This window comes from Rhinopithecus bieti, unplaced genomic scaffold (assembly GCF_001698545.2).
Source record: "Rhinopithecus bieti isolate Rb0 unplaced genomic scaffold, ASM169854v2 scaffold_4908, whole genome shotgun sequence".
Taxonomy (NCBI): Eukaryota; Metazoa; Chordata; class Mammalia; order Primates; family Cercopithecidae; genus Rhinopithecus; species Rhinopithecus bieti.
The window spans coordinates 1,256,945-1,265,982 of NW_016804541.1; the positions used below are offsets into that span (position 1 = coordinate 1,256,945).

General features: G+C 41.8%; 1 pseudogene; it reads left to right on the forward strand.

Moving 5' to 3' along the window:
- The first annotated feature begins 8,070 nt into the window (after positions 1–8,070).
- Positions 8,071–9,038, forward strand: part of LOC108527642 (nucleophosmin-like) — a 1,982-nt pseudogene continuing 1,014 nt past the window's right edge.

The following is a 9,038-nucleotide window of genomic DNA, read 5'->3' on the forward strand; positions in this document are numbered from 1 at the left end:
CAGCCTGGGCGGCAGAGCGAGACTCCATCTCAAACAAACAAACAAACAAACAAACAAACAAAACCAGTCTTCAGATGCTGAAGAGGTGACTTCTTCAGGGAACTCTCCAGTAGCTTTCCTCTGCATGTCCCCAAAAGAAAGCTGGCCACAGAATTAACTTGAAGCTAGTGTAGCCAACATGTAGGCTTCAGCCTGTGGGCTGAGAAAGGTGATCTGGACGTTTCAATTGTATAAATCACAGCCGCTGAATAGGTTATTGCATTTTGGGGTGAGTATGGTACTCATTATATTAGTTCAGAAACAAAATGGTACTTGAATAGCTAACAACTTTAGTTAGATTTTCTTTAATATCTGATATAGCGTCATGGCCCTGTTGAACACATTTTGACTTGGCTTTGTTCTTTTATGACAATGGAGGGGGGGAAATACCAGAAATGTGAAAGGACATCTATGCTCTACTCCAGTGACCTACAGGAAAGAAATCATCCAGGCAGTTGCATGGTAACCTAAATCCTTCCTCCCTAATTCCTAAATGGCTGAGCAGTTGTAAGATCAAATTATACACCACTAATTAAAAAGTTAATATGGACATGGGTCACTTTATTACTTCACACAATTCATGTTTCCTCTACTTCTGCCAAAGGCTGTCCCTCTTTTATTGATTACTTCTCAGGTTATTGGAATAGAATATAGCCCACCTGGGTAATTATAATGCTCAAAGAGATCATACATCAGTTTTACCAGTAAGTCCAGAGCTGCTATGAAAGAGATTTGATCAGTCCGGTGTGGTGGCTCCCGCCTGTAATCCCAGCACTTTGGGAGGCTGAGGTGGGCAGATCATCTGAGGTCAGGAGTTTGAGACCAGCCTGGCCAACATGGTGAAAACCCGTCTCTACTGAAAATACAGAAATTAGCCAGGTGTGGTGGTGAGTGCCTGTAATCCCAGCTACTCAGGAGGCTGAGGCAGGAGAATTGCTTGAACCCAGGAGGCGGAGGTTGCAGTGAGCCGAGATCGTGCCTTTGTGCTCCAGCCTGGGCCACAGAGTGAAACTTCATCTCAAAAATAAAAAAAAAAAAAGCTTTGATAATTGCCAATCTTTCCAGCAGAGGCCTCAGAAGCTTTTGTCACAATCAGCAAAGATAAAGACCTGTCACAATAACTGATAGTCCTTTCACATCTGTCTTCTTTTTAGTCGAGAGGATGGGAAGGTCTTTGTCAGAACTATACATTATAAATCTATGGGGCTGTTGTAAGGTCAAACGAAAGTTTATTTTTCAAACGTTTCCTACAACAGAAAATTTGTCTTTTCTTCTATTTACCAGACTCAATGTTTTTAAAACCCTTTTACTGTAAATACAACATGTATAGAGAAAAGGGCAATAGCACAAAAACGTACAGCTCGATGACTAATCGCAAGGCAAACTTATATGTCTACCCCCTACCCAGCTCAAGAAATGGAACATGTTTTCACAAAAACTAATGTATGCTTACTTACAGTATGTCTTCATGATCACCAATGTCCTTCAATTAGTGAATGAATAAGCAAGCTGTGGTATGTCCATACCATGGAACACTGCTCAGCGATAAAACAGAACTGTTAATATTGGAAGAATATTAAAGTGTTTATGGGAGGTGAAGGAAGCCTGTCTCAAAAGATCACACACCATAGGATTCCATTTACGTGACATTCTTGAAAAGACAAAAACTCTAGTGGTGGACAAAAGATTAGTAATTGCCAGAGGTTAAGGGGTGGGAGAGGGTGTGTTGTAAAGGCCAGCAGGAGGGAATTTTCTTGGTCGTCGGAACCCAAAACCCCCGTGTGTGGGTGATGATTATACAAATATATATACACATTAGTCCATTCTCACACTGCTGTAAAGAAATACCTGAGACTGGGTAATGTATAAAGAAAATGGGTTTCATTGGCTCATAGTTCTACAGGCCATACGGGAAATATAGTGGCTTCTGCTTCTGGGGAGGCCTCAGGAAGCTTCCAATCATGACAGAAGGCGAGACACTTCACATGGCTGGAGCAGGAAGAAGAAAGAGAGAGCGGGGAGGTGCTACATACTTTTAGACAACTGGATCTTATGGGAACTCGCTCACTATCAGGAGAACAGCACCAAGAGGGATGGTGCTAAACTGTTCATGAGAAACCACCCCTATGACCCAGTCACCTCCCACCAGGCCCCACCTCCAACACTGGGGATTACAATTCGATATGAGATTTCGGCGGGGACACAGATCCAGACCATATCAATACATGTGTTGAAATTCATAGAACTGTAAGGAAAGTAAGGAGAAAAGAAAGAAAAAAAGTCAATTTGACTGTAAGATAATTTTAAAAATTAAATTAAACAAAAAGAAATAGGACATGGCCAGCACCCCAAAGCCTTGCTGTTCCCCTTCCCAGATACTGCATCTCCTCTGCCTGAAGAGGTCATCATTTATTCATCGACAGTTTAAATGTCTTACTTCACCTGTTTGGCTTATTGCCTTAAATCCAGTCTGATTGCCATCAGGTGTCTGGGATTAAGTTTTAAGTCAAGAGACCACCCAACAAGTCATCAGAGTTCCAGGGCTGGGAAGAATGCTGACTTGTTTGTGCTTCCTACTCCAACAGCTTTCATTCAAATTGGTAAAAATAACATAGTAGAACCTCAAGAAATATTTAGGGTATCAAATAATCAATATTTGACAGATGGTACCAGAAATATTCTCGTTACCTGGATTACATGACCACTTTACCCCAAATTGTCAAAAAGATAAATTATTTGCAAATTTGCTATGAAAGCATTATATACCAAGAAATGAGTTTTTGGAAGCATATTCTTTACAAATTTTGTTTCTGACAACTTGCATCCCTGTATCTGTAGCGGAATGTTTTCTGCCTTCCCACATAAAAACAAAATGGCTTAAGGAACTCCATAGGACAAGAAAATGTAACATGACCACAACTTAGAATAAAAGCCTAGGAAGCTGAAAAAATAAAGTTTTAAAATTAACAATAATCTGATTAACATTTTAAAATATAATTTGTTTTATATATCTATTGGCAGAATATATATGTATGATATATATATATAAGGCTTATTTATATATGCTTTTTTGTTGCTTTTGGTTTTAAGCTTCCAAGTTGGTTTATATAACAATTTTTTTAAATCACAAAGAATGTTATTTGGTTATTAATAGAGTGATGTACTCATGTTTGGCCAAAGCAGCTTATTTTCATGTACTGAGAGTGAGTGTTGGAGGACCAACATCTGTTGTTTTTGTCTTGGCAGCACACCTGTCCTCTCTCTTCCAGGACAGCATTCCCATCCCCTGAGGAGCTCCCCTCCACTGCCTGGTGAGGTTTTGTTCAACAGCCAACAGAAGTACCCCCTTCCCTTTGCCACTGTGATTGGCCCTGGGAGGGTCCCATGATTAAGCTGGGCCAGTCAAAGCTTCCCTAGAGATTCTGTTGCTTTTCTTTCCTCTGAGGTCACTTAGGCTAGTTTGATATAAGTTGGAAATGTTTGCAGCATGGCCTCTGCCTAATAGTCCCTCCACTTCACAGAAGACGTCTGATGACAGTAGACTGGAAAGAGAGAGAGAGAGCGAGAGAGAGAGAGAGAGAGACAGAGAGAAACAGCGACTTGCTATTGCCAAGCACATTTTAAAGATCCAACTTCTTGCCCTGCTTGACAATATCCTTGTGCACCCCTGTTGCAAGTGTGAAGGTGACAGTTGTTCGTATCCTATACCCAAATGTAAACAATAAGAGTAATAACAATAACAGCAACTACTTACTGAGCTTATACAATATAATACTAAGCTATGCTAAACCTTTTATCCCCAGTGTCATATTTTGGTTTTACAACACTCTAGGATTTTTGTAGGCTCAATTACAATACCCAGTTTATAGTTGAGGAGAGCAAAGTACAGAGAGGTTAAAAAGATATGTCCAAGGTCACAAAGTTAGCAAGAGGTAAAGCTGGAATTCAAACTGAGGAAGTCTGATCCCAGAGCCTCAGTCAGGTTTCCAAACTTTCAGTGAGAGAGAGATGCAAACACAGGAATTCGTGCCTCCTCCATAGTGCCCTCCCTCATTACACAGGCCATATTGATTTCCCTGTGTGCACAATAGGCACTTTGGGTTAAAAACTTGTGGGTGAAACCTGTCAGTGTCTCCTCTTGCGAGCTTTATGAACGATGCATCAGGCAAAAATGCTTATTTGAAATTTTGCTTCTTATACCCTACATTCATCAGATGTGTGCCAGTGGAAACCAGCAACTAAATGTTTCTTCCCTATAAAGATCAGAAATGCAGATCTAAAAATTTGGTACATTTTCTGGAGAACTTTCCACTCCTGACTCAGCATTTGGGAACCTGATTTTTCCCAGCAACCACTCTGACAGGAGGTGGCTTGGGGAGCAACAGGGAGGGGAGGAGGCTGGAGAGGAAATGTGGGCTCTGAGAAAACAGTCATTACTTTCAAAATATCACTGGCAGTATGAGGCACATCACGTCCAGCTGACATTTCTATTTTATTGAAGAGATGCAAACAAATGATTGGGTAAGGGCTTTGGCCTTTATTGAATCAGTGTTAATTGCCCTCGGGGCTTTACTTAGTGAAATCACAAAGATCACCAGGCTTAGGCTACTAGAGTCATCTTTGAGATGAACAGCTTCATCATTTGTCAGCTGGTGACATCCATTTGTTGGTAATCTCCCCTTTACAGGAGGCTGTGCTTGAGCTCAGAGGTCCCATTGCAAATGTTTAAAAGAGGGAAAGAGCCAGGTGCTGCAGGTGGGCGGAACTGGATTCAGAACCTCTGTCTGCTACCCGTAGCAGTGTGACATCCCAATCCCTTCTCTGGAAAATGGAGATAAATCATACATACTTGCTGGGTTGTGGTAAGAATCTGACATATTATATAGAAAGCACCTAATTGTGCCTTGCAAATAGTGGGTGCTCAAAAATAACTTGTATGATGCCAAAAAGCAACAGACAAAACAGCTGGGCTGAATGTTACCAGATTTGCATACAACAATTCCTAACAACGTTACCAGATTTGCATATAACAATTCCTAACAAAGCAGATTTGGGCCAGGCTACCTCCAATTAAAGATTCAGGTACATACTTAAGAAATAGAGTTTACTCTTTGAGACATACAGAACATATGAATGGATATTCAACTTGCTTCATTACTGGAACTCTTCCTGTTCATGTTTGTATTTGAACTGGCACCTTCTGAATACAGGGACTTTTAACATAAAATAAAAGCTTAAAATAGGGATAAAATGTATTAAAAAATTTTCTCATCCTGTGGCCATAGCAGACATTACTAATCAAATACAGTTCTTTTTTGTTGATGTTGATTTTGTATGTTTCTTTTCCATCCTCAACACATTGTTCCAGACAGACTTTACTAATTGATCACATTTGGTATTTGAGATAAATCCTATTCAGCATCCTGGCCTAAATTTGGATGATTCCAGAAATAGAAGCCTATGGGAGGAGATCATTTAGGTAGGTGGGCCCTCTGTGGCCCTCAGATCGTATCACAGGCAGCTACCTATGAGATTTGGCTAAAGTGAACAGAAACATACATCCACCTTGCAACTCTTTGCAATTTTGCTGTTTATAATATTGTTTTTATGTGGAGTTATTGTCATGGATTTGAATCAACACTACCTATTTCCTTTGAGAACTCACTGTATGTAAAATCCTAAGTTATGAATATCACAGTGCAGACAGCACAGAGGTCATCTTGTGGAGGGATTTGGGTCTTGGGGTCCCAAGAGGATGCTCATCTCTGTCATCCAGAGAAGAGAGTTGAACATACGCATAAGGAAATGACTGCACATTTGAGGCCTTCACTGAACTTCTTGCCTGCAGCCAAAACATGAGGCCAGAACGGCTGGTGTGAAAGTGGGCTTGGGATAGAAACTGATGATGATTTATAAGCTAAAATATTTCTCATTATTCAAAATGTAAATGTTTTGGTTGGAAAAAAAAATTAGGCCCAGCAGATCATGCCATCCTCTTGTAGCTCCTTGAACATTAGTGTTCTGGATCCCCTTGGAGCTGGAGTCCAGAACCTGAAGGGAGACTTGCAGGTCATCAGACCCATGGATTTGCAAACTGTGCTCCTGGAAGTCTCAGGGATTCCAGGAGGTCCCCAGAAGCAGCTATGGGAATGAGGAAGAGGCTGAGGGGTGGGCCTTGAAACTATATCCAGACCCTTGATACATTTCTCACTGCCTGTTACTGCTACTACCCTGGTGTGAGCAACCTCACTTCTGGCCTGAATCAGACACTAGCCTCGTAACTGGCCTCTTTGCTTCCCTTCTCATAACTATCTAGTCTATTCTCAATACAGCAACAAAAGTGATCCTGTTAAAACGGAAGTCACATCAGGTCTCTCCCCTGCTCACAACTATGCAGTGTTCTCCATGTCACTGAGCATAAAAGCCAAATTCCTGACAAGACTCTGCAAGGTCTTGCATCATCCAGCCCCCCGGTTCCCCTCTACTCATCTCCCATGACTGATCTCCTGGTTCACTGTACTCCCGCCATCCTGACTTCCTTGCTGTTCCTCCAGCGCACAGATATGTTCACGTGGAAAGCCTTTGCTCCAGCTGTATCCTCTGCCTGGGAAACTCGTCTCCCAGATATGTGCTTGGTAGTTCCCTCACCCACTTTTCAGGTCTTTGCTCAAACCTCACTTTCTCCCTGAGGCCTTCCCTGACTCCCTTCTCTATAGCATTTACCTCCACACCAGCTGGACACTGTGGACTTCCCTTCCCCTAGCTTACTTTCTTTATTCTTTTATATATATCGCCTTCTAACTATCATAGAATTTGTTCGCTTACCATGTTTATTTACCATCTGCCCCCCCCGCCACCATGTTTCCCAGGCAGTAAGAATACTAAAAAAATTTCCAAAAAAAATTTATTGTTTTGGTGTATCTGTGAATGAATAAATAGGTTTCTGGGTCTGCCATCTCATCATCAATCAGAGCAACTTCATCTTTAAGATTAGAGTGTGGTGCAGTGACACACACGTGTAATCCCAGCTACTCAGGAGACCTGAGACAGGAAGGTTGCTTGAGCTCAGAAAGTTCGAGGCTGCAGTGAGCTGTGATCAGGCCTGTGAATAGACAATGTACTCCAGCCTGGACAATATTGCCAGATACCACCTTTAAAAAAATAAAATTACCTTTGATGTAGGGCTTCTGTGTAAGATACCACTTAAATAAAAGGTTCAGCAACAAATTGAAAATCACTAGAAACCACCACTCTGGTCCAATCCTCCCTTTCCACAGATGGGGAGAACCTGGGGCCAGAGGATTCGCACATCTGGTTAAAGCATACAGATAAAGCATATAGATAAAGCATATAGAACTGAAAGATAACTTATCTCTCCTGATTTGTATGCTCACCCTTCTTCAGTCTTTTTCACACTCACCCTCCCTACTTAAATGTCTTTCTCCTTTCCTGCCATAAAGGTTTACGTCTGCTTTTAAAGAAGCAGTATTTTACAATTAGCCTAAACAAGACCGTCACTGCTAAGAACTAGTAACAGGACTTTACCCTGAAAAGTCCCTCTCCCTTTTTAAGTTCTGATTACCACAAGTGACAGGCTTGTAAGAATGTGATAAGCTGGGTTTTCTATTTCCAGCTCAACCACCCCAGGTGTGATTAGGCTTATTGATGCTATTATTTACTAGTAATTAGCTTTTATGTGTTTTTTTCCTTCTGGCAACACCCAGTTCCTAGAAGTTTCGCAAGCATTTCTCATATATGCAAAGGTGAATGAAGGAGTAAACATCACCATCTGTTCTGTATTTTCCTCCCCAGCAGGTATTTTTTCCCCTTTATGGTATATTATGGGGAAAACAGTTGGCCAATCATCCAGCCAGAGTCACAGACACACTTTATGGACTTTGTCCTGTTTCCAGATTTAAATAAGAGAGAAAAAGAAACCGGTATGATTCCAACCTGTGCAGCTGTTCTCTGGAGCAGTAATCCTTTATCTCCACTCCCCTCCTCTCCCATCTAAGTGTGTGCCGCCACCCTATGGAAGATTTGATGGACATGTACTTAAGCCTCCTAAGGCCCAGAACTATCCTTTTAGTTGGGAACTAAAGGGTGACAAAGGTTGTCACTTTAAGGTGGATAATGATACAAATGAGCACCAGTTATCTTTAAGAACCACCAGTTTAGGGGCCGGTGCAAAGGATGAATTGCACATTGTTGAAGCAGAGATCATGAATAATGAAGGCAGTCCAATTAAGGTAACACAGGCAACTTTGAAAACATCTGTATAGCCAACAGTTTCCCTTGGGGGCTTTGAAATAACACCACCCATGGTCTTACCGTTGAAATATGTTTCAGGGCCAGTGCATATGAGTGGACAATACTTAGTAGCTGTGGAGGAAGCTGCAGAGTCAGAAGACAAAGAGGAGGAGGATGGGAAATTCTTAAGTATATCTGGAAATCGATCTGCCCTGCAGGTGGTAGCAAGTTTCCGCAGAAAAAAGTAAAACGTGCTGCTGACAAAGATGATGATGATGATGAAGAAGGTGATAATGATGATGATTTTGCTGAAGAGGAAACTGAAGAAAAATCTTCAGTGAAGAAATCTACAGGAAGTATTTCAACCCAAAATGCAAAACAACAAAACCAGAATGGAAAAGACTCAAAACCATCAACATGAGATTAAAAGGTCAAGAATCCTTCAAAGCACAAGAAAAAACTTTTTTTTTTTTTGAGACGGGAGTCTTGCTCTGTCGCCCAGGCTGGAGTGCAGTGACCGAATCTCGGCTCACTGCAAGCTCCGCCTCCCGGGTTCACGCCATTCTCCTGGCTCAGCCTCCTGAGTAGCTGGGACTACAGATGCCCGCCACCGTGCCGGCTAATTTTTTTTGTATTTTTAGTAGAGACGGGGTTTCACTGTGGTCCCGATCTCCTGACCTTGTGATCCACCCACCTCGGCCTCCCAAAGTGCTGGGATTACAGGCATGAGCCACTGCGCCCGGCCTAAA